At 47.0% G+C, this 26869-nt stretch overlaps 1 protein-coding gene across 2 annotated transcripts in view; it reads right to left on the reverse strand.

Moving 5' to 3' along the window:
- Grik4 (glutamate ionotropic receptor kainate type subunit 4) overlaps positions 1 to 26869 on the reverse strand; it is a 417441-nt gene that overhangs the window by 286097 nt on the left and 104475 nt on the right. For both annotated transcript variants that reach the window (XM_005069407.4, XM_040729877.1), the window contains exon 2: positions 7016 to 7120. The gene's annotated coding sequence lies outside the window, so the exon portion shown is untranslated. The remainder of the gene's footprint in view (positions 1 to 7015; positions 7121 to 26869) is intronic.

The following is a 26869-nucleotide window of genomic DNA, read 5'->3' on the forward strand; positions in this document are numbered from 1 at the left end:
CAACATCCCGCCTCCATGTCTACAAGCCAGAAGAGGACATCAGATCTCATTATAGATGACTCTGAGCCACCATGTGGTTACTGGGAATTGAACTCAGGACCTCCGGAAGAGTAGTCAGTGCTCTTAACCTCTGAGCCATCTCTCCAGCCTGAAAATAACAATTTTTAAAATGTAAAAAATATACAAGACTCTTGGGATAATTAAAAAAAACAAATTTATCTAATCTCAATGTAAAAGTTGGTGCTGAAGTATAGACTAAGGGCAGAAAACCTATTCAGTGAAATGATATCAAGAAGTTTCCAGTATGCAGACATACAGGAACAGGAATAATTTAGTAGCCAAAACGAATAGGACCAGAAGAGAAGCTCCACATATTACAGTTAAGAAGCCAAGAGTACAAAAGAAAGACTATTGGAAGTTGTCAGAGAGAAATACTAACTCATTCTAAAGATAAGCCTATTAGAATACCTTGGATTTCTCAACAGAAACTTTAAGCCAGGAAAGAATGGAATGATTTATTTCAACTATGAAAGAAACCCCACCAATCTAGACTACAATATCCACCACAATTAACCTTCAGAATTAAAGGAAATATATAAAGACCCTCTAAGAGAAACAAAATCTAAAGGACATAAAACCAGAATTTTACAGAGTAGAGGAAGACAAACACAACTCCAAAAGCATAGGGAAGAATGTATCTCCAGAACAGTAAACAAGCAAATGAGAATTAGAAAAGAATCACACACTAGGAAAAAACAGTAAAATGATAATTAACTGATACCCTTCTACTAGAATTCCAATGCAAATGATCTTAGCTCTCCCATTAAATGGCATGGACTGGCTAATTAGGTAAGAAATAAAGATTCAACTGCCTGCTGCCTACAAGAAACACACTTCATTGGCAAAGGAATACACAGACTGATAGGAAAAGGGTGGCAAATGATATTCCAGGCAAATGGAATCCAGAAGCAAACACAGAAGTAATATTTAAACACACACACACACACACACACACACACACACGCACACGCACACGCACACACACACACACACACACACACAAATATACCCTCAAAACTCAAGGACACCAAAGCAAATATCAAATAAACAAAAACAAAAAGCCTACATATTGGTAAAGAGAACAAATATATCAAGAGGATACAATAACTATAAAAACATGTTCACTAGGCATCGGCAACCCTTGCTTTATAAAACAAACACACAGGTGGACAGGAAAGCCCCAATATAATAATAGTGAATGACCTCAGTACCTCTATGTTCATCAACAGCTGTGTCAGAAAAATCCCCCAAAATCAATGAGAAAACTTCGGAGTTTAGTTATGTTATAGACTTAACAGATGCCTAAAGAACATTACATCCCAAACTGCAGAATATGCATTCCTTTCAGCAGCTCTCTCCTACGGAGATCATATTTTAGGTTGCAAAATAAATCTTGACAAATACCAAAAAAATAAATAGTATCTTGTGACTTCTTCTTATAATAATAGAATGAAACAATATCCAACAGCAAGAGTTAAAGAAGCATTACAAGTATATGGAAGTTGGACTGAAGAGATGGCCCAGAAGTTAAGAGCACTGGCTGTTCTTCCAAAGGATCTGAGTTCAGTTTCCAGCACCACATGGTGGTTCACAACCATCTATAATAAGATCTGATGCCATCTTCTGGCATGCCGGCATACACGCAGGCAAAACACTATAGCATAATAAATACATAAATCTTTTTTAAAAATTAAAAATAAATGAAAGTTGAAAAATTTACAAAAGAAAGAGAAAGAGACCCAAAATTAATAGACTCAGAGACAACAAAGGATAAGTAACAAAATATACCACTGAAATCTGGATGATTAATTAGGAATTAATTTGAAAATGTATACCCCAATAAATTGAGAAGTTTAGAAAAATCTATACAATTTTCAGATTCAAAAGACCACCAAAATTGAATCAAAAGGATACAAAAATCCTAAGAACAATAATAACAAGAAATGGGATTGATGCATTTATAAAAACATATCTGGACAAAGAAAAACCTACTACCATACAATTTGCTGTAAAGTCTGTAAGATACATAAAACAATGGAATAGAGGAACCAGAAATAAACACAAGCACCTGTAGCCATTATCTTCGACAATGTTGACAAAGGCCAATGATGGAGGAAAGACAGCTTCCTTAACACAGGATCCTCAGAAAAGTTCAGAGCCACTAGATCTCATGTCTCACCCTGAACCAAAATCAACCCAAAATTAATCAAAGACATAAATAGAAGACCTGAACCTCCCAAAGAACTAGAAAACACTTCAAAATGCAAGTATAGGCAGACTTTCTGAATAGGATTTCAATGGATCAAGAAATTATCGTAAGAATTGACAAACAGGACTGCATGAAACTAAAAAGATTCAGCAGAGGAAAAAAATCTAGAGTAAAGACACAAGCTACATGATGGTAGAAAGTCTTTGCCACCTATTCATGCAACAGAGAATTAGTATACAAAGAACTGCAAAGAAAAAGAATGCTCAACGAACTCAGAATCCAGTCAATAAATGGGCAATTGAACTGAGGAACCACTTCTTAAAAGGTATAAATAGTCAATTAATATATGGGGAAAGGTTCAACATTTTTAGCCATTAAATGTAATTCAAAACTACACTGAGATTCCATCTCATACCAGTCAGGACACTTCAAGAATGGGGGGGGGAGTAACAAATAATGGCAGGGAAAGGGAAATATTTATGTGTTGCTGGTGTAAATGTAAATTAGTAAGTACAGACCACGTAGAAATTGGTATGGAGGATCTTTAAAAACAAAATCTGCTATATCATCTATCTGTATGACTTCTGGGTATATTCCTGAAGGAAATGAAGTTATCATACACTAAGGATACTGCATATCTGGAGTTACTGCTGCACTATTGACAATGGCCAATTTGATGGCTATTCTTGGTTGTCAACTTGAACGAATTATAATTCAGAAGTAGAGGGCACACCAGTTGAGAGATTTTCTGCTTGATTTGAAGTAGGTGAATTCACTTGGGCCTTTTACCTGGACATTAAAGCTGGAGGACACATGCCTTTAATTCAGGTCTTGAGGCAGGAAGACATACCCTTCATATAGGCCATACCTTCTGCTGGAAGTCTTTACAAGGACAAGAAAGAAGCTTTTGCTCTTTGCTTGCTTACCTTGCCTTGCTAACACATCCATTCCTTTACTGACATTGTAGCCTACTTCTTTAGGAGCCTATCATACACAGAAGACCAGCTGAGACACCCAGCCTGGTGGAACTGAGCAACTATTGGATTCCTGGATTTCTATTCACAGATAATCATTGTTGGATTAACTGGATGGCAGTCATTTCAATAAATCCTGTGGAGGGGGTGGAGAGAGAGAGAGAGGGAGAGAGAGAGAGAGAGAGAGAGAGAGAGAGAGAGAGAGAGAGAGAGAGAGAGAGGGAGAGAGAGAGATTTGTTTCTTAAGTTCTGTGTCAAGAGAACCCAGACTAATGAAGCGAAGTTAGGTAATTGTCCTAGGTGCCTGCCAGCAGATGACCGGATAAAGGAAATGTGACATACATACATGCCTGCATACATACATACATGCATGCATGCATGCATACATACATACAACAAAGTATTAGTCATCAATAAAGAAAGAATCATGTCATCTGAAAGACAATGGATAGAGCTCAAGAGCACAATGTTATTATTAATGGAAACAAACCAGACTGAGAAGTGCAAGTAGCGTGTTCTCTGCCATATGTGTTGTGGAAGTGAAAGACGATGTGGAAGTCCAGGAGGGAACTGCGAGGGAAGAGAAATGGCCTCAGAGGAAGGACAAACAGATTAAAAAGGGACAACAGGAGGGGGCTATGTTCCAAGTTACATGCAGGTATGAAACCCACTATCATATAAAACTAATAACCACTTAGAACTCTGCTCAGGGTAGACACTGATGCAGGTGCCTCTGCAGAGCAGAAAATCTGTTTCTTACTCTGGATACTAGCTGCACAGGCCAGGGCCCTTGTGCACTGTTCCTCGGGTGTGTTAAGCTTTAGAAGTGTTCCGTGTTTCATAATATCCTACATTTGAACACACTCACTCTTCCCATCATACCTTGCAGCTTCCCCTGAGGAGTGTGTGTGTGTGTGTGTGTGTCCTCCCTCAGCAGGTCCCCAGAATTACCTCCTCCTCTGTGAGCCAGCACTGCAGCCTGTGGTGACTCAGAGGTAGCACTTTCCTCTCTGACTGAAGTACGTCTCCAGCTGGGATCTCCATGAGCCTCTTAAGAGCAAGGACTGTCCCCAGCTTTCTGTGGTGTCCCCAGAGTCTCCTTATAAACAGTGGATGCATGGTGCCTATTTGTTCAATGAACATCAGGCCTCAAACAGCCCCCTGCTGCAGGGAGGCGGAGAATGATAAGGAAGGAACAGAGGAGTAAAGGAAACTCCAATGGTGACAAACCAGGCCCAGAGTATGTCCTTTCATTCTTGATGTAGTCGGTGTTTTTCTCCCTGCTGTGACAAAATACTTGCTAGAAGTAACTTCAAAGAGGATTTGTTTTGGCTTGTAGTTTGAGAGGGGAAGTCATAGCAGAGCTCACAGTGGCAGGAGTGTATGGCTGGGACTCCCCATATCCCAGCAGCGAGGAAGCAGAGGGCTCAGGCTAAAAGCAGGGCAGGGTTGGAACCCATGAGCTGCACTCCCCAGTGACCCACTTCCTCCAGTTAAGCTCCGCCTCCTGAAAGTTCTACAACCTCCCTAAACAGCACCACCACCCAGGTACCAAATGCTCAGACACACAAGCCAGTGGGAAGCATTTGGCAATTCAAATCACAGCACTGGGTGTTGGTGTAGAGGCAGATTAAAGCCAAGCTGCTCTTAAGGGAAGGCTGGAACTCTTTTTTTTTTTTTAACTTTCTTTTTATTTATTCTTTGTGTCTTTCACATTTTTCCCTCCTAATCCCATCTACCCCCTCCAATTTAAGAGAAAAGGGGGGAAAGAGGGGTAGAGGGGGAAATCTCCTCATGGAAGCTGCAGTGAGTCACACAGTAAACCCCTTTATCCATACATGTTTACACGCAGTCGTTGATCACAAAGAATCATTGATGCTCGGCCCTCACTGGGACTCTTCCTAGACATCCTACTGTTGCCCTATGTCGATGAGATCCTGAAGCCCAGAACCTCCCCCACCTCACGCACGCTTCAGCAGATCACAGGTGGGGTGGATGTTGGGGTGGGACCAATGCAAAACCCTGGTTCTTGGGAAGTCGCAGGGTTGGTCAGCCTGCCAGCTCTTCCCCGTCTTCACCACCAGGGTGCACTCTCCAGCATTGCCCGGGCTAGCTCACCCCTTGCAGGCATGAGCAAGAGGAGGGGGGGGCCCAGTTCTGCTTTCCTGTCCTCAGGATCAGCTCTGTCACACCCATACCTTCAGGTCCAGCTCTACTGTGTTGCCCAAGCTAGGTAGAGGGGCCACAGTGCTGCAGCTGATGAGGGGCAGGGACAGCTCTCCCACGCTCGCAACATCAGGGCTGGCTCAGCCACACCTCCTCCAACAGGGTCAGCTCTACCGTGCTGCCCAGGTGAGGTGCAGGGTGCACCTTCCCAAGTGCTGTAGTTGGTAAGGGAGAGGGAGAGTCAGCTCCCTCGCCCACCACAGGTGGCAGGATCAAGGGGAGGGGAGGGCATCTTTCTCTCACCCTCACCACCACAGGGTAAATGAGGGGTACGTGCACAGCTGTCTCACAGCCTTAGGCCTATCTCACCCATACCTCGGCCAGCAGGGTCCTCTCTATTCTGCTGCCTAGGCAAGGAGCAGGGCCCGCTTTCCTGGGCTGGCGCTCTTACTTATTATGGTAACGTTGAATTTTCTTGATGATTGACTCTCTCCACAATGAAGTGCAAGCACACCTAAGGCAGGGTTGTATCTGTGCACCTAGGACTCCGAGACAGGGATGCTCACCCTGCCTCATTTAGTCTTAGCAGGAGAGGAGGCTCATGGCTTCTTGTGGGGGTGGAGGGGGTGGGTATGATATAAGCTAGAATACCAGTTTCTCTGCCCCTAAGTTATTCAAATATTTTAATCTGGCAGCTAGTGTTTTAAGACTAGGTCCATCTGCATGTCAGTGTAAGGCCCACATGTCAATCTTCTGTGGCTTTTAGAGAGGAACAGAAAAGTCTCCAGCTTTCCGATCTCCCAAGCCAACTGTTAAAATGGAGACGGAGGTGGAGTCAGGGGGCCTGCCTGCCCTGGCTGTGTGTGACCTTGAGCGTGTAGCCTCGTCATCTGTAACAGAGTTTGTTTGGTGGTGGACTCTCTCAAGCCTGGGGAGGGGGTACGGCAAACCACTGAGCCTCCCACTCATACCACAGATGGTCCTTTTCATTCTTGTAAGGCCTGGGAGATGATCTCTCACCATTGGGTTCAGGGTTCAGGGCTCCCAGGACCTTAGAAATCATTGTTCTGAAAGGTTGTCTCTAGTTTTAGCCAGGCTTTGGAGCCAGGCACAACAAAAGTCACACCTGCATGAACTGAGTGTAATTCTGTCATCAAATAAAATGCACAGGGCTAATCTGACTCCTACTTAGCCGTCTACACGATAATTACCGTGCCAGGTGCTGATTAGGCACAAATGGAAGGCATCTGATGTAAATGACTGTATTTAGTATTGCTTTGATACAGTATAACTGGATTTTTACAGTTCCTTCCTTTTGACAGTTCATTTATCCATTCGACAATATTTATGGAGGCTGTAATGTATGCCAAGCACTGTTCTAGAACTTGGGATACAGCCAGACTTGGGAGGCCGAGGGATCAGAAGTAGAGCCTTTCAGATCATTGGGAGCACGCCTCCGGACACCCTGGGTGGCCGAGTCAACCACAAGTACAGTAGGAGGGGCAACATCCAAAGCAGGCTGGAGCTGGCCCTGACCTTCAGAAAGGGACACCGCTGAACCCAGAGTCCTCAGACCCACTGAAAACCCAAGAAAAGCAATGCCTACCTCCGGGATGACGAGAACCAGAAAAGCAGGGAACAACTCGGACTTTTCCACCTGTGTCCCCAGTGCCCGGCACAGGCTGGCACATAGTAGGTACTCACACAGTATCTGTGGAAATAATGAAAGAATACAGAGAATGAGCTCAGAAATTGTGTAAGCTGCCAGATACTTAGCATGTTGGATGCAAATTCACAGTTTAAGTATGAATTTTGCCCCAATCCAAGCTCCCCATCTGTGGCCCTTCACCCTCTCTGACCTAGCTCAAAGGTCACACTGCTGTGTGACAGCCTCTCACGGCCAAGACTGTGGAGCACTGTGGTGGGAGCCGGCGTTTCTGCCTCTCTGCCTCTGCTATCCCACATACCTGCCCCAAATATTTCCTCCTAACACCAAAAAATTGTCAGCCCTACTTTTTCCAGAAGGGAAACCTAATTTGCACTCTGTCACAATGGTCAGGCCATTCAGCTTCTCCAAGCCAAAAGAGGTGTTCCTTGAACATGCCTCAGACTCAATCACCTCTGACCTCACTGTCCCCACTTCTTTTTTTTCTTTTTTTTTTTTTCCTTTTTTCCCCCCATTTCGGTTTTTGGAGGCAGGGTTTCTCTGTGGCTTTGGAGCTGTCCTGGAACTAGCTTTTTGAGACCAGGCTGGTCTCAAACTCACAGAGATCCTCCTGCCTCTGCCTCCCGAGTCCTGGGATTAAAGGCGTGAGCCAGATGGACCCTGCAAGGGCTTTCTCCCTCCCCCACACAGCAGAGCCTCCAGCACCTTGGACAGTGCTCACAAGAGGCCTCCACAAGTAAATACAACTGCGTGAACGAGCCAGTGTTTCCCTTGACACTTACGCTGCCATGGAGAGCAGGAAACATCTCCTCCAGGCACACAACTACCTAACACACATGCAGTAGGGTCTTTTCTGCACCAAAGCTCAATAAACATTCACTGACTCACACTAGTGGCCAATTGATGGAGTGGACAAGCACAGCCTAAGGCCAACCCATGACAGTCCTGTCCCCCCAGCCCACCTGCACTGATTGGCAACCCTTCTCACACAGCAGTCCCTGCGCTATCCCCTTCTGTCCTCGTGGGGCTGACACATCATTAATTGTGATTTTTTTTCCAGGTGGGACGGAGAGGAAGCTGACAGCCAGCAGACAGTGTTTGGTGGCAAAAAGGACAGAGAAAATCAGAGGGGCAGTCAGATTAATTACAGGTTTTCTCTCAGCCGTGGGCAACAAGATCTCGATTACTTCTCCTGATGCTCCAGGCTCCTCAAGACAAATGGATGTTTGCTTCCCTGTTTGTTCCTTCACTCCCCCTGGCTGGGAGAAAGACCAAACAGCAGCTGCTCAGATAGAGGGTCTGGGTTGATGGCAGGCCACCATAGAGCAACAAGCCATCTCCTCTTATAGACTCTGTGGCCACTTGAGGGAGAATTTAATTTTGTCCCCTCGCATAGTTGTGGAGCACTTTGTAAATATCTCATGTCCTTGACAACAAGTACGGTGACACCAGGATGCAAGACTGCCTGGGGAGCCTGGGGCCTGGGCACACCAGCTCTGAGAGCCAGCTCTTTAAGCATCAGGTTCTGATGCTGCAAAATGAAGGAATCAGGTTACATGTTTTCTAAGGATCTTTCAAGCTCTGAACCCTGCACTTCTAAGGACGGAATCCCATGATAACACAGCATTTGTTGAATATTTATAGATGGTTACTATGTGCAGAAAACACTCTTTTCAACTCATTTAGTCTTCAGAAGCATCTTGGGAGGTAGACGCATTAATTCATTTCCCCCCACCTGAAGATATGGAGCCCAGGTACAGAGGGGTTGAGTGCCTTGTCAAGCTTACACAACTAGAGCAAAGGCAGAAATAGAGCCATCATGTCTAGGACCGTATTCTTACTATTCTTTCTACCCACCTCCTTGCTGTGTCCCAGAACCGAGCATGTGGTAGGTACATGAGGACAGGTGGGAACACAGTAATACTATACAATGATGTTGGAGAACAGGCATGGTGTAGACCTCAAGCCATCTGTACGTCTTGCTGAATCAGGAGACATGAGTATGGGGTGCCTTCAGGGAAAACTGCAGTTCCTGTATCTTTGGCCTTTAAGATTTCCCATAAAGAGCTGCTCTTGGGTATTTGTAATGAGTTACAAGATAGTAGAGCCAATGGGAAGGTGTGAGGGGGGGTGCCGCTGAACATTGGCAGCAGGAACTGAGCCTGCACTGACTCATTAGGATACAATGAAGAAAGATGGCTAGACAGATTGCCCAACCCAAAGCTGACTGTGGGAGTGTCCCATGCTCATTGTAACTGTTGGTATATGGTATCCAGATCACAGGGCAAGGGACAGCCATTCAGAATTCTCAAGCACTATTAAACAGAAAGTATTGGGAGCCCCCCCAAACATACACATCTAAACCATTCTCAAATAGATTTTAGACTGAGGCCCCAATGCATATTAAACAAGTGTCCCTCTCCAGAAGACAAAGCACATGCCAGCCTTCCTGTCCCAGCCATCACTGTGTCTCCTGTTCCAGCCATCACTGTGTCTCCTGTCCCAGCCATCACTGTGTCTCCTGTCCCAGCCATCACTGGGTTTCCTGTCCCAGCCATCACTGTGTCTCCTGTTCCAGCCATCACTGTGTCTCCTGTCCCAGCCATCACTGTGTCTCCTGTCCCAGCCATCACTGTGTCTCCTGTTCCAGCCATCACTGTGTCTCCTGTCCCAGCCATCACTGGGTTTCCTGTCCCAGCCATCACTGTGTCTCCTGTCCCAGCCATCACTGTGTCTCCTGTCCCAGCCATCACTGTGTCTCCTGTCCCAGCCATCACTGGGTTTCCTGTCCCAGCCATCACTGTGTCTCCTGTCCCAGCCATCACTGTGTCTCCTGTCCCAGCCATCACTGGGTTTCCTGTCCCAGCCATCACTGGGTTTCCTGTCCTAGCCATCACTGGGTTTCCTATCTCAGCTATCACCACGTTTCCTATCCCAACTACCACTGTGTGTCCTTAAGCTGATCATGCAATTTCTCTGGACTTTGTCTCCAGACCCATAAGACTACAGCAGACTGCATCCCTCACTGGAAAGAAAGTTGCCTGGATCTTAGACATAATGAAGTCGATAAGCATGGCCCTCCAGTCCCATTTGGCCTTTCCCTCCAGCTCTTGTGCACAAGACACCCGAGACTGTATTCACATCTCCTGACAAGACTATCTCTAAGGCTTGCTAACTGGAATGACTCCCGAGCCTTCACATCCACTATGCAGTTCCAAGTCAACCTTGATATGGAAACTCTTCCTTCAGTCATAGAACCTCGCCCTGCAGTTCCAGAAGCCCTCCACATAGTCCCAGAAGCTCTCTCTGCAGCTGTCAGTTCCCCCTTTCCCACTCAAGTTCATCCAGACGCAGGAGAGAAATCAGCACACTGGAGGTGGAGACCTTTGTGACCTTGGGCCTGCCACGTCACCTCTGAGGACCCCCATTTCCTCTTCTGTAAAGTGAGGAAATTGTACTCACACCACCTGCCTTTCTGGGTTTCTAAGAAGAACAAAAGAGATAATGCATGAGGAATTTCTTTGCAAATGAGTAACGTACTTTGGGAGCAAAATGGTACAGACTGTTTTCAAGCCCCAGGCTGGCCAAGCACCCAAATCCTCAGCATGGATTTGTCTTGTACTTTGCCCATTCTGTGAATATGTTTTATCAGGTTCCTGCTACCTGCAGGGAGTTCTCCAAGCCCTGGAATAGAATCCCTGCCCTCATGGACCTTACCGTGTGAGATATTAAGTGGCATGAATCTGACATTCAGGAAGCAGATGCCACCTTTACAGGCAGTGAAGGGAAAGCATAGGATGCTCTGGTTCAAGGTGCCCAGACTTCTGCCCACAGTCTACACGTGGTTAAAGATAGTTATGAATGCAGTCCAACACAAAATTGTAAACTTACATCATTATGAGATTTCTTTGTGATAACTGCTATTACTCGTAATTTGATTGCAAGGTTCTTGAGCGTGAACCTTTGTGGATGATCATACGGTTACTAAAGCAGTGGTTCTCAGTCTTCCTAATGTTATGTGTGACCCTTTAGTACAGCTCCTCACATTGTGGTGAGCCCCAACCATAAAATTATTTTACTGCTACTCCATAGTGGTAATTTTGCTATTATTATGAATTGTAATATAAATATCTGTGTTTTTCAATGGTCTTAGGCGACCCCTGTGAAGTGGTTGTTCAATCCCCCCAGAAGGCTTGTGACCTACAGGTTGAGAACCGCTGCTGTAAAGGGTGACAAGGAGGATTGAGTTAAAGACAGTAACCAACGGGCAGGGAGGAGACCAGCTCAGAGAAAAGAGTTTGTATGGCCCCTGGTGAGATGAAAACTGCTTTTAGAAATGGCTGTGTCCACTGCAATAGAAAATCCCAGAGATCCTCTACTGTATATCTGCTGTGACAAGGCCCAGCCTCCCTCATTAGGATAAAGTCAATGTGCTCCCCAATTCCTTGCCTTCCTGGGTATAGGATAAGCCTTGTCACCTAAAGCAGATGTCCCCCATGGGCCTCACACTGGACCTCTTACCCTTCAGATAAGGTTTGTAGGGCACAGCCTCCACACCTCCTGCCTCTGAGCAGGTGGCTGGCAGTAAGATGGACAGACAATCGCCACTTGTAGGTGGGCAAAGGTCCAGAGTCAGACAGGAAGGGTGGGACTGGCTTAGAGTGTAAGCCATGTTCCTGCATTTATCTGAGCCATTGGGCTGGGCTCTGGGGGAGACGATCTCCTTAGAGAGAATATGTGTGTCATGGTTTTGAAAGGAACTGGTTCAGTGCTAGAGTCTGTGTCACACATTCGGAGCCAAGAGCCCTCGCAAAGAAATGTCTACAGAGGGTCAGAGGGGAGAGAGGCAGGGATAGCAGGTTTTAGGGCAGGGCCTAATCACCTCTGGAAAAGCATGTCCTCTCTTCTCTGTTGGTATCCCCCTGATATTCTTGGAGTGTTCTGTAGACTCTTGCCTGGGCCTTTAGAGAGCCTGAAAGGAGCTGGGATGCTCAACCCAGAACAAAGTGGAACGGGACAATATCCTGTGTCACAGCACACAAAGTGTTACCACAGAAAGCCAGAGAAGGTTTATTCTAGATTCACAGATGATGCCCAGGGTCAAGGTCAAAGAGGATAAAGAAGTTCCAAGGCCTGGAGCTTCTGGGGCACTCTTGACCTGACTACATCACCCAAGTGGACACTTTAGTATATCCCTCCTGTCTGTAACCACAAACATAAGCAATTCTGAGCTGGGCTCAACCCACTTTGCCTTAAATCCTAGACAGCACAGGAAAGAAAGCAGCCATCTGGGCAAGCATTCCTTGGAGTCACTCTAGACCAGCCCCTCTGCACTCCCAGCAGTAGAAAGACTAAACTAAATACAGGTTCAGAGGCTAGGAATGTGGTCCTATTGGTAGAGAACTTTCCTAGCAGGTACAAAGCCTTGAGTTATACCCCAAGCACTGCTTCAAATGGAATAGTGGCATGTGTCCATAATCCCAATACTTGGAAAGAAGCAGGAGGGTCAGGAGTTCAAGGCTGTCTTTGGAGACATAGTGAGTATGAGGCCAGCCTGAGCTACATGAGAACCTATATCAACAACAACAAAAATTTCTTTAATAAAAGTTCACACAAATTAATTGGCATCCCTTGCAAAATTCAGGGTGACATACTTATTCTGCAGTCCAACCCCTAGGAATTGTCTAGAAGCACAAGGATGGCCTAGTCTATATCCAGCTCAATCGGCACTGATTATTATCCACGTAGTACAGAGCCTAGCTCAGCTCCCAGAGGGGCTAAGGGGACAAAATGGCTCTGGCCAGCCATTACTGGAAGACGCTTGAGGACCCAGGTTCATGGTAGGAAGGAGGATACATTCTGTCTCGTTCTACAGTGTTCTCTGTTTGTATTTTAACAGAGAGAGGTTTGCTCTTCCAATTAAAAGCTTGGTCAGTAATTTAAAAAGCAAAGTGTCACCAGGCAGTAGTGTAACACACCTTTAAATCCAGCATTCAGGAAGCAGAAGCAGGTGGATCTCTGTAAGTTAGAGGCCAGCCTGGTCTACAGAGAGAGATCCAGGACAGCCAGGACTACACAGAGAATCCCTGTCTCAAATAAAAATAAAAATAAAAATAAAGCAACATGTTACATGATTCTCTCCTAGGCTGGCTGCAAGATTAGCAACCACTCTACGCCCTGAGCCTGAGTCGCCATTCAGGAGAGTGAAGCTGGTCACACCTGTGCCCAACAGGCTCAAGTGTTCAGGGATGCAAGGCCTGCCCTGGACCCTCCTGCCTTTGTAGAACATTCATCCCTGGTGTAGCTGCTGCGGCTGCCCATACAGAAGTGGAGATGCTACTCAGAGCAGAGTCTCCTCCTCCTAGCCTTCTCGCCCCCTTCCCTCACCATGGCTATCATCCACCTCAGTCGACCTGCAGTCCCAGTACATATCCCCCGAGGCCCTAACTTCCGTTTTCAGCTAGCTAGATGCCAGGTGCCCCATGAGAGGAGAGTAGCCTGTTGAAGAAGAAGCCCTGGGTCACTGTATTCGGTCATGTTTCCAGGGGGAAGAGGGCATTCTCGTCAGAAGCTACTCCAGGTCACCCACGCCAGAAGTCACACCGCAGCCCTGTCACTTTTGCTGTCTGCAGGCTGGGAGTCCAGGAACTAACAATCCTGACCCATCCCTTCCTAGTCACCATGACCTTAGCTAAGCACTCGGTGCCTTCCTCAACACAGGCGTCATCCCAGGAGCCCTGGTGAAGGGTCACACATACTAAGAACCTATCCTTGACTCCCAGAATAAGGAAGAAAGACCAAGAATGCTGTTTCACACCCGGAAGCGACTGCCAAGCTGGAGATGCGTGGCCGAGCAGCCCCACAGCAATGCCCTGGTAATCTTGTATGCCTGGCCTTCCCTGCTTCGTGTTCGCAGGCATTAGGATGGTGGAATGCACTGCCTTACTCAAGGAGTTTCTGGGAAAGCCCAATGACCTTCTTTGAAGATAAAAGGCCCTCAGAACTCAGAAAAAAAGCACATCGAAGACGCAGCTTTCCCATTCGTGTAGACTTTGCCACTGAGCAGGGTGCAGGACTAGACAATAGAGAGAGAAAGGCATCCCTGGACCATTGCTGCTGGAGTGGGAAACTTGAAAGACGCAGGCTACATGCCAGGCCCCCTGCTGACACACTAAGGAAAGGGATGAACACAAAACAAGGTTAATTAACAATGGTTAATTTGGATTGATGACTTGGGTGGACTTGGAAATACCTAGTGTGTTAACAAGGTGCACCTTCAGTTTGGTTAGATCAGTGAAAGCTTTTCCAGAGAGGAGTTACTGAGGGGTAAAGACCCCCTTGAATGTGAGCAGAATCAGTCCATGGCCTGGGCATCCAGACTGAATAAAAGGGAGAAAAGGAGAAAGTAGGCTGTGTTCTGCTTTCTCTGATTCCCGAACTACCTTCATGTAAGCAGGCAACCATGTGCTCCTGCTGCCACAGCCAGGAACCTTATGCACTACCATGCATTCCCAGCCATGAGCCCAAAATAAACTGCTTCCTCCCTTAACTTGCTTCTTTGGTCTCATAGAGGCGGAAAGTACCGATACAGGGATCAAACCATTGACACTGACAGACACTCATTGTATATGAGGTGCCACCAAAAATGTATGTCTGAGCTTCTGAAGGAGCTGGGATTCCATAAGGCCTTAAAGGCCAAGGCACATAAAATTGAACTTGCTCATCTGAGCGATAAAGAGCCACTGTGAGTTTTGGGGTGAGTGTGGTGGGTAGGGGCAGAGAGTAAACAGGTTTAGGAAACCAGCAAGAACAGGGTGTACAGGTGAGGGCAGGGTACATGGAGGGGATGGGGGCTGGGGAAGTCATGGGCACACAGCAGTGTGAGAGAAAGAGGAAGCTAGCCCTGATGTGATCCAACTCAAAATCAGGGCACAGGGATTTTCTCACAAACTAGAAAAGAAAGTTTCTGAGCAGCCAGGCACTGAGGAAGAACACACACTCCGTGGATCTCCAAGGGAGGCAGAGCCCCAGGCAGCTCCGCAGCCAGCCTCCACGAGACACGGGACATCAAGCACACTGCTGGGTCTGGATCGGGCCCAGCCCGAAAGCTGGAGCTTGACTGCCAGGTGACTTTGAGGGAAAGGAGGCTGGCCTTGGCATCAGAAAGCCAAGTTCAAAACTGGCTCTTCACTTGCTCCCCATGTGAACAAAAGTTCTCAGCCTTTTCCTGTGGAACAGATCTGCCACAGTCCTGTCTACTTCACAGCATCACCACTCAAACACCAGAGCAGCTGCTGCATGTGAGAAACATGTCAGTGGTCTGCAGTCCAACTGAGGAAGGCTTTTCCTAAATGTGATCTCTGTGGTCAGTTAGTTCATAGCCTCCTCCCTCCAGACACTCCAATACCTCACTCCCTAGTTCATGTTCTACACTCTGTCTGACTCCTTCCCTCTCTTAGATTCATTGCGTGAATGAACTGTTCATTTTTATTTTCTATAAGACACCCAGGATAATGTTTTCCATCTAGTTGGAGTTCTGTAAATGTATGATTGATGATTGATTGATTGGAAACCCATAACAAGATTCAGGAGTCTAGGGAAACAGCTCAATGGATACAGTTCTTCTCCTCCAAACACAAGGACCTGAGTTCAAATCTCCAGGAGCCATGCAAAGCTGGATGTGGTAGCACACAGCTGTAACCCCAGTGTGCCTACAGTGAAACAGCAGGAAGAGACAGAAGGACCCTCAGACATTTAAGGACCAACTAGCCAGCCATACGCAGTGACAGTGAGCAACAAGAGTCACTGTCTTAAACAAGGTGGAAACAAAGGATGACACTCAAGGTTGACCTCTACATGTGCACCATGGTCTACCCACCACCACCACACTCAGACATATGAACATGCATACATACATACACACATACATACACACATACATCTGTATGTACAAAGATGAATCCTATTCGTCTTCCCTACTCAGTGGCTCATCTCAGTAATAATGCTAGTAAATAATAATGATGTGGACGTCTACCTGGAGATTCTCCCATCCCTCCCCAATTCGCGGAATGTCCTCCATTTGTCTCAGCAAAAGATGGGGCAGGGCAGTGGTTACCAGCCCAGACTCCACTGCTCACACGTGACCCCAGTTTCTCCATCCACAGCTAGGGGAAACCATCAGACATCCAAAAGTTGCTTTCAGAGTCTTGTTGGGTCTTTGTGGTGCCTGAAAGCAGCAAGCACTCAAAGCTTGATGTCTGTCGCTATTATCGGTGCTGGGACTGTCCAGAGCCAGACCACCATGGTCAGGGGGAAGTATCTGAAAACAAATTTTCCATCAGAGCAGATGACTGCGAGCGCCGGGTGACAAGCAGTGAATGAAGCTTCTCATTGCTTTAAACTGAAGAACCCCCAAAGCCATCTTGATGTGCCCGTTATCAAATGACATCTGGGGTTAGGGGCATGGAATGGATCAGTCGCCCTTATGGTGCCAACCCAGCGTTAATGGTGCAAGTGAATTACAAACAAGGCCCACCTGCTGTGCTCAGCAACAAAACCCGGCAGGAGGGTAATTGCCCGGAACTAGAGCGCAGGGGGACACAGCGGGCACGAAACACATTAACCACAGGAAGGACAACTTCCCAACACTTTCCTTTTTCCATGAGACCTAAGGAGCAGCCAACAGGCAAGAGAATGCAAGCACCAGATGGGAACTCTGCAGAATCACAGAGGACAGGCACTTGCAGACCACCACGGCTAGCCTCCCAGTCCAACCCAAGACCCAGGCCAGCTGCATATACAGGCTGGTGGTCCCAGTGTCAACTTTGGCATTGTCTTAGTTACTTTTGTATTGCCATGACAAAACACCATAACCAAAGTAACTTGTAAAAGAAAGAACTTATATTTGGGTTCATGGTTGCAGAGGGTTAGAGCCCATGACCATCATGGCTGGGAGCATGGTAGTAGTCAAGTGGGCATGGCATTGGGTGAGAAATCACCCAAAAGCATGATTCAGAGAAAGAAAAAGGAGAGGAAGAGAGAGAAAGAGAGAGAGAGAGAGAGAACCAGGAATGATGCTTGAGCTTTTAAAACCTCAAATCCTATCTCCAGTGACACACTTCATCTAACAAGACCACACCTCCAAATCCTTTGCAAATAGTCCAACCAACTAGGGAGCAAGCATTCAAATATATGACCCCACGGGGGCCATTCTCATTCAAACACCACAGGCACCAAGGAGATCCAAGCTCCATGTCTCGGCTGGAAGCTTCCTGTCACAGCAGGCAGCCTCCTCCATGTTAAGCTACTCAACATGAGTGCTCAGAAGGCAATGACAGCTCCCCAAGACTAGGTGGAGTGACAGCAGGGGCATGAAATCCTCCCATTTATTCACTTACACACTCACATGTCCTTTTAGGAAGAAATCTGATCTAACCAATTCCCCTCCAAAGACTAAGACAGAAACTCAAGGCAGGTAAACAATTTGCAAAGAATAGCAAACAGGCAATGAGCGGTCCTGGCTGTTCTTCCCACAGGACAGAACTGACTTTGTGGACAAATTGTAGGACATTCAGTCCAGTCATCAGCAACACCGTGGGGGCTTCCATCACCATGATGCTGTGCCCTGAGAACCTGATGTGCCGAGTGTAGGTGCAACACCAGGGCCTCGAGGCTCCTGCAACACAGCCTTCATGCTCGCACCCCAGGGCCTTTTCTTGGACTCAGATGGCACACTGTCCCCTAACTCCTAGGACAGCATCCTTATCCTGCCAAAATCCCACCGCCTCCTGCATGTCTCATCTAGGACATTAATGCAGCCAGCCTCCTTATGACTCTTATTTATATGAGTTTCACTTACATACACTTGGCAAAATGTAAGATCCTCTGGAGCATAGTTTTTGTCTATTTTATTTCCCATGTGTCCAAAGCACCAAGAACAATGTCCACCATGCAGTAGGCATCCCGTGACTGAACCTGGAGGCAAGTGCATGGAAACAGCATACAGTAGAACCATCCGCAGTGGAGAATGAAGGCCTGTGCACTGGAGAGCCCAGGGCTACCAGGAATTATTACTTCCACTTGGAAAGGGGGCAGCCCCAGCAGTCCATAGAGTTAACATCTTCCTATTGATCAGTGTGACAATTCAGAGCAGAAGGCAACACTGGAAGCTTCCTCATTGCATTTTTTTTTGGCAGCAAACAATATGAGGTGAGGACCAGAGAGGTTCAAGGTTTTGTCCTAGACACAGGAGAACCTGAGGCAGAATGCCAGGCTCTGACTGCCAGCACTTCCTGGAGGGAAGGGACACAGAGAGAGGAAGCAGGTGGACCCTCAAGAAAGCTGATGGAACGGATACAAAGCATTCTCCTAAAAGCTCCCATGTTGAGCTTTTGGTCCCCAGCAGGCAATTCCAAACACTGAGAAATGCTCAGACCATGGGCGGTTCAGACGTCATCAGTGCATCAAATGACAGTCATAAATTGATTGGCATTACTGGGAGGTTGGGCCTGGCTGGAGGAAGTAAGTCAATGCAGGTGTTCCTTTCTCTCTTCTCTTCTTGTCCCTCTTTTGCTCTCCCTTACCTGGCTACCATCAGGTGGGCAATTTTGCTCTGCTATGCATGTCTGTTCTACCTCACCAGAGACCCGGGAATATTATGTCACTGGAAACCACCAAAGCTGTGAGCCAGAATAAAATTCTCTTCCTTTAAGTTATTTTCTCAAACACTTTGTCCCAAAACACACACACACACACACACACACACACACACACACACACGAGTGTGCATGTGCTGGTCATTGCTGATATTCCTGACCATGTGGGTCTTAGGTTCCTGGAACTGCTTTCTTGGAAGAATTTGGAATTCAGAGATTTGAGTAGAGAAGCCCCAGAACGCTAAGTTCTGCTGGATGGCTGATTCTTGTGGAAGTCCAGAAGACCAGAGGCAGGTGGGCATGTGGACGGTGAAGATTGCTCTTGAGGCTTCACGTGGAAATGAGGCTTCTACTAGGAGCTGGACTAGAGTCTGTTCACATTACATTCTGCCAGAGAACTTGTCTACCTGGTGGGAAGCTGAATCTAAAGCCAGTGGGCTATTAACCCAGAGAACACTTCCGAATAGCCCATGCATTTTACTAGCTACTTTCAGCCATATTTAAGTGAGACTTAGGAGCAAAAGAGCAGAACAATGAGATCTGAAAAGTTTTTAATATGGTAAGAAAAGTTCTACAGAGTTGGGACTAAGGAAGACCTGGTTATCGCCTGCCTTTAAGATGTTTTCCTGGGCATTTGGTCACTATGACATGAACATCAACTAACACAAATGTGAGCCCTTGCTTTAAGGACCCGATCCCTGATTCTGTGCTTCAGAGTTGCCTGAATACTGGCCACTTCACAGACATCCAAGTGACACCCAGAGGAACAATGACTTAAGCAAACTCAAGATATTGCTCCAGAATGGATTCTAAAACTCCCCCCTCCACACTGCCCCATTAATGCCCTTTTCAAGACAGCACTCACTCATTAAGACCTTCAAGACTATCTCCTACAAACCAGCCTGGACTATGCTGGGGACACTGCTGTGTGCAAGAGAGATAACATGTGCTGAGAAAAACAGACAGGTAGGCATCAAATCCAAAGTGAACAGTATTATCGCTGGTTGCCATAGCAACACTGAGTCAGGGGTACTCAAGTCAGGCTTGAGGGGTCAGGAATGGCTCCTTAGAAGAAAGAACATTTAAATAGAGACCTGCATGGTGATTTGTATTTACCAACAGGAAAAGGAGAGGACTGAGAAGGACCACTCCACAGCTGGCACAGATGGTAGGGAAGCAGGGACTCTTTTGTCATCCGAAGGCTGTCAGTCAATCAATGCCCTGAGAGGGTGGGGCCTGCATCCGCCTTAGCAAGCTAAGAGATCTGAGCTGTATTCTAAGGGAAGGGTTTAAACACAGGGTGGCACAGTGAAGATTCCTTATAGAAAGACCACTCTGGTTGCAATCTGAGGATCATTTTAGAGAGACCACGTCCACAGTCTAGAAGGTGCACTGGATAGGTGTTGGCATCCTGGAGAAACATGGGGGTTGCATGAGGGAGAGGGAGACACATGTATCCGCAGCATTTTTAGAAGGTAGGGTGGATGCAGATGGGAAAGAACTGGAGAACTGGGAAACAAAGGTGGTGGCCAAGCTTCTGGTGTGTGCCCAGACCGTGTCCTGACAGCACCAGGGCAGACTGTGGAAGGGGGAATGGCTGCGCAGGAGGAGAGAAAGTAAAAGCAGGAAGAAGAGACAATACACTCAGAGATGCCAGGATGCTGCGTGGGAAGCAAGACAAAGGACAAGGAGCAGGCAAAGCCTTACTCCCCTTCAGAGTTCTGGCTGGTCCAGGGCAGCCTTCTGGGTCCCATTCCTCCTGTGGCCACGGTGCTTCCCAATTCTGGAGCTTCTGTGAGCTTCACACACAGGGGCCATTCTCCCAGGAGCTGGTCTCCTGCTCTTCCAAGGTTAAAGGGCATTTTGGATAGAAATATATATATATATATACATATATATAGCACCAAAAATATTTTAATCCCCCCAAAATTCCACTTTAGAAGCTATAATGGAGAGAGAAATGGCAGAGCGTGCTGGAATGTTGCACTCTGGGGACAAATTCCAAATCCATCACCCAACAGTTAGCTGTGTGACCCAAGAGTTACTTCACCTCTCTGAGCCTTGTTAGCAGTTTGGGGAAGTAAGGATATTAAATAGTCTCTTAATAAACTGTAGGGGATTAAATAAGTCTATATTTGTTGGAATAGAAAGAGTACCTGGTACATTGTAACTTCCACAGTTGATAGACTAGCAAATACTAATGAGGCAGGAATTAGCTGTCATCTTTGGTGGGAGTAGGGCCTAGGAGATGCTGCTATTCTTAGGCCCAGGAACCCTAGAGAAAGAAGGGCTTCACAGGCTCTGACATAACCTTAAAGGCAAAACACTGGGCTGAGGCAAGGGAACAGATAAAATCAAGTGTAGCCATAGATCACCCAAGACAGAATTACTCCAGGCATATAGCGTCCCTTAAATGTCATGTTTGTTTCTGAAACAGCAAGACTGTGACTCTGATGTCACGGTGTACAACCAGACCCACTGTATGAGGGCAGGTGGGCCTGCGTGATATGTCAGGCTCTCTCTATGCAGGGGACTCAGGGTGTACTTGCCATGCAGCTCAGCAAAGGGTGTGTGAATATGGTCTAACCTGTGCAATCAGCAGCATTCTCAGCACAGCCAGGAAGGCAAGAAGCACCTGCTTTGCTAGTGAGTGGAATTTACCAGGAAGTAGTGCCTGCTCTTGCAAGACACCCTGATACCATGTTCAACATGTTTGTGTTCCTCCTCCACTCTGCCTCTGACTGATGAAAACAATACAGCCTCCTCAAGGGACAAGAGGGCCTGTGCTCTTCTGCAGAGACCTGTGCTCCCTGCCTGGCTGGTGAATAGCTCTGAAGAGCAGAACATACAGGTACAGTTGACGTTAAGGTTCCTCCTGCTTCTGCCTCCTCTTCCTTTCCTCCCACACCTTCTTTATTCCTCTATTCATCACCACTTCCCCCAATACTGACTGTCACATGTGTGCCTGGAGAGATCCAGAGATACTCAGGCAAAGTTGACTGGGCATCATCAATCTGTCCTGGGACACACCAGGACAGATTCTTCCTGTAGGCCAAACCACATGCAATCTCTTACTCCATTCCCATTCTTGGACCAGGGTGGAGCTTGAGTCTACAGTGAAACAGTTTATTAGGGATGGATTCTGATTCCCCAGGCTCTCAACACCTGCTTTCTTTGCTTTTCCTATCGTGTGTGTGTGTGTGTGTGTGTGTGTGTGTGTGTGTGTGTGTGTGTGTGTCCAGTTTGTATGCATGCATGCAACCAGGTAAGTGTGTATATACATGTAAAAACCAGAAGTCAATGCTCGATGTCTTTCTCAGTTGCCCTCTACCTTAATTTTTGAGACAAGGTCTCTCACTGAACCTGGAGCCCTCAGATTGGCTAGACTGGCGGCTGATCAGCAAACTTCAGGGGTCCTCCTGTTCACACCCCCTCCCCGGGACCAGAATAACATGTATACACTGCAACACCTGTTTTGTTTTGTTTTGTTTTGTTTTGTTTTGTTTTGTAACAAGTATTGAGGATCCAACTCAAGTCCTCATCCTTGCACAGTAAATACTTTACGTACTGGACTAGTGGGTTTTTGCTAGCTTGACACAAGCTGGAACCATCTAGAAAAAGAGGAAACTTCAACTGAGAAAATGCTTCCATCAGATTGGCCTTGACTGCTGATTGATGTGGAAGGACCCAGCCCACTGTGGGTTGTGCCCCAACCACCACCACCACCACCACCACCACCACCATCACCGTCCTGGGCAGGTGGACTTGAATTGTCTAGGAAAGCAGGCTGAACAAGCCATGGAGAGAAAGCCAGTAAGCTGTGTTCCTCCATGCTATCTACTTCAGTTTCCAGCTTCAAGTTTCTGTCCTATCATCCCCTGCTCTGCTCATGGCCTGTGATTAGAACATCTAATCCAAGTAAACCCTTTCCTCCCCAGTTACTTTGGGTCACCATATTCTAACACAGCAATAGAAGGCAAACCAAAATGCCCACTGAGCCATCTCCGTAGGTCCCCAGTACCTGCATTTGTTTAGATGCTGATGAGCTCTGGGAAGAATATGAAAAGAGTGGGTTGTATTCTATGACATAGTCCTTGGGGACATCTCCCCCACAAGACACTGGCCTGGGAGCTACAATCTACTATGTAACAGGACACTCATACTATCCTGGAGGTGAAATCGAGGGAGGGCTCTCAGGATAAAAACATCTCCTGAGACAAGAGGATCATGTATGGTTTAAAATATTTAAAGCATTATTCCTGTGAGTCAACACCTACACATCCAAATGCCCATGAGTCACAGAAGAGATAACCTGTGACAGCCACAACTATGAAAATGAGCAAGTCTTACCATGGATGATTCTCACAAATAGAACCATTAAGCAAAAGAAAGCCAGATACAAAGGGCATGTGCAGTTAAGTTCATGAGGGCCAACTTGTCTATAGCATTAGAAATGAGTGCAGTGGATTCTGTGGGGTTCGTAGCGACTGACTGGAGATACGAGCAGGGCAATTAGGTGCTGTTTTCAACCTGAGTGCTAGATACAGGGTGTGTTTGCCTGGCAAATCTTTAGAGTTGTACATTATCCTACGTATGTATGTATATATGTATGTATGTATGTATGTATTATGTATGTATGTATATATGATATTCCTGGAATGTTTTATGGAAAATCTTACAACAAAACAATTTTGAAGACAGAGATAACCTGGAAAATCAGGGGTCATGCTTGTTCTGGGTTCCCTTAGTGTCTTCCTCTCACTGCCTCCCCATCATCGCCCATTACCTCACTCCCTTCCTGATCTCTTATCATATCCTCTCGCACACTATAGCTCACAGAGAAACATCTACTTTATTCATTTACACTAAACTGTTAATGACTAATTCAACAAGATTTCCCTCCCCTGAGGTAGTTCCCTTTTTAATAAAACAGAATGGATGACTTAAAAACCACAACTATGGGGCTAGAGGAGCAGGTAGCAGAGAGAAAGGTGAGACACGATCCTAACACCACACAACTCACCCTAGACTATGGAGGTCACATTGGACACCACCAGCTAGCTCCCTCCCAAGAGAATGGACAGTGGCATCTCAGCTGTGACCTCTGAGAGTTTGGTTTCTGAGAACAGAGGGGTGGACTTCGAGTGACATCACAAACATGAAAATGTTTTAGTGGAGAGGGGAGCTGTGTACAGAGGCTTGGTGAGACATCTCCAAGTTACAGCACCAGGGAAGCGACCTTTGACCTCTGCCTATCAATTGATCCAGATGACGTAGTGTACTCTGGCCAGCTTGACATGTGAACCTGCCCTTCTGAGCAACTGTAATAGGCTAGGTGCAGACTCCACAGCCAGGTCACCCATTAGAACCTATCAAAGTAGAAGAGGAAGAACATGTGGGCAGGGTTGGACCAGGAGGCCTCCTCAGAGACCCCTGAGCCACATCTGGCCCTCTCTCTGGTGCCCACTCATCTTCCTTGTCTCGGAAGGGCATAAAGAGGCAGTAAAATAACACATGGATGCTCAGGTCTCTGGCCTGCCTGGTCACCATTCCCCCTTGCTACCAACCATCAAATCAGAGCTGTCTGGAATAAGGAGTGGGTGCTGGAATCCTGCTTCCATAACAGTAGGGTCTGGAAGGTTGTTTAAGCTGGTCACCTCTTGGCTTGGTAGCTTGTGGTGTGCACAGGGATCAGCACGGAGGATAAGGAGATGAATTCCCCTGAGGAGTTCTCACCAGCCTGCCATGGTCCCTCAGAACAAACACCATGAGTGTCTGTAGCCAGATTCCACTCCCGTCTCTTCAGTTCCCAAGGCCCCTGTCTGCAGAACTCTAGCTTCCAGTCACAGCACCAAGTGTTGGTGAGCTCAGCTCTAAGTATGTCCCCAGAGGGGCGGGGTCTCTCTCAGCAACATCCCTGGAGAGGGAGCTGACAAACAGGAGGACTCCTTGTGTCTGGATACTCTTTCAAGAAAGGTCAGGCCCTACAGGCAGAGCTTGCAGGGTCTCCCTAAGATGGAAGCCAAGGGGGAGGAGGCCATTTGAGGTTTCTGCCTCTACCCACTGAGCAGCGCTAAACAGTGGAAGGAGAGGCTGTGGAGTAGAGAGACCCAGAATGGAACCCCAGCTCTACCTACTACCAGCTAGGAGCCGTGGGTCAAGCCCTGGCACCAAATCTGCTAGCTGTGACCTTTGATGACTAATATCCTAGCAATGTCAGAAGGAGAGAGAGAGTGCTATGAAATGCAAGACACTAGTGTCTCCTCCTGCCATTTATTTAGTGGCTTATAACATGTCAGGCAATGTCAAGTTCATCTATGTCTGTGTGTGTGTGTGTGTCTCCATGTCTCTGTGTCTCTCTGTCTATCTTTCTGTCTCTGTGTCTCTGTCTGTCTGTCTGTCTCTCTCTCTCTCTCTCTCACACACACACACACACCACACCACACCACACCACACCACACCACACGGCAGTGGGGGCTCATTTCAGAGATGAAGTTCAGAGAGATGCAGCCACTACCTAATGCTACACAGCTTAAGGAAGCACCAAGGTTCAAATGCACATTTGGTCATTGTTACGACTTAGATCTTGAATGCCCCCCATCACCACAAAGGTCCTCATACTACAGGCTTGCTCACCATCCTATAGTGCTCTTGTGAAGTAGTAGAGCATCTGGGAGGTAGGGGGTGGAGTCTAGTGGGAAGAAGTTAGGTCATTGGCTGCCTTCCTGTTCTAGAGACATTTCCTCCAGTCCCAAGCATTCCTTCCTAGAAGGAAGAGGAAGCCGCCTAAGAGACAGGAACTCACGAGGGTCAGGAAGCTCTGGAAACTTCCATGGTTCACAGAGCCTCATAGTCACAGTTGCTGGAAAGAGACATGACTGGCTGAACTGTCTGCAGATTGGGCAGGGGGCTTCAGGGGTGCAGCTTTCATGAGCTGTCACCCATGCTGAGGAAGGCTTTTTAGTGACGTAGTCACATTTGACTCACCCATGGTCCTATAAGCCACCCAAGCAAACTCAGCCGTTCACCAGGCCGGCCTGGGGTGGGATCCTTTCCTTCCATCCTCACTGTCTTATCTGTTTGGATCTCTCCAGGGAAAGTTACACAACAACGCTCAGGAAGGGAATCTTGGGACCCTAGCTCCTCTCCATCCCCACTGCCATGAGGACTATAGCTTTCTTCGCTCCGTTGTTTGTTATCCTTCCTCATAGGCCCCAGAGCAACAGTTAACATCCACGAAGCCATGGCCCTGAACCATGAATCAAAGTAGTAGCACCTTCAGGTTGCTTTTCTTGAGTGTTTTCTTAAAGGGACAGGAAGCTGATGGCACAGCCACACCCCAGTGCTGCACAGCTAACCAATGAACTGTCCCCTCCCCACTGCCCCATGTCCACAGTTCTTCCATTAGCAAAAGCAAAAAGGGTTGGCCTTTTAGACACCCCACTAGCACATGCTCTCTCAAAGCCCCTCCATGCCGACATACTTTCCCCTGCCTACAACTACTTTTCCCCAGCCAACAGCCATGGTGTCAATGAGGAGAGAATAGCCCTCAGCTCCTCCCTACTCACGCCAACACACACAGCCCTCTTCACGGAGGCCATATGTCACTTCACTGCCCTCTTTACTTGAAAGGGACAAATCATTGCAGCTTTAATGTCAGACTGTATCTTTATTAGTAAACAGTAATAGTAAAGAGCTTCTGGGGCCTCTCACTGAACACTACTGGTGACAGGTGCAGCGGTCTTGCAGAAAACAGTCACACGCTGGAAACATCTAAGCCAGAGAGCTAAGGACATGCACAGGAGTATATGAATGTTCACATGTCCAGTAAGGCTCAGTACATGGAAGATCACGCCTGCAAGGAGCCTTCCTCGGGCAGGAACTTGTCTCTGCTCTCTATGCAGAATGGTGTGTGTCCCTAACGGCTACCAGTCTCATGAGGCCTACTTCCAGTCTAGCTGTGTCTCTGATTTAGAGAGCTGCAAACGCTTGACATGGCTTCAAATATTTAAGTACTTTAAATATGTGATCATGATAATTACCTGGCTGATGGCACTTCATTTTAAATGAAACTCGAAGCCAAGGCAACGCTGACATCATTGGCTCTGAACACACTGCACTCTTGTTGACTCTGATCTTC

The sequence above is a fragment of the Mesocricetus auratus genome, unplaced genomic scaffold (assembly GCF_017639785.1).
Source record: "Mesocricetus auratus isolate SY011 unplaced genomic scaffold, BCM_Maur_2.0 Super-Scaffold_100022, whole genome shotgun sequence".
NCBI classification, from domain to species: Eukaryota; Metazoa; Chordata; class Mammalia; order Rodentia; family Cricetidae; genus Mesocricetus; species Mesocricetus auratus.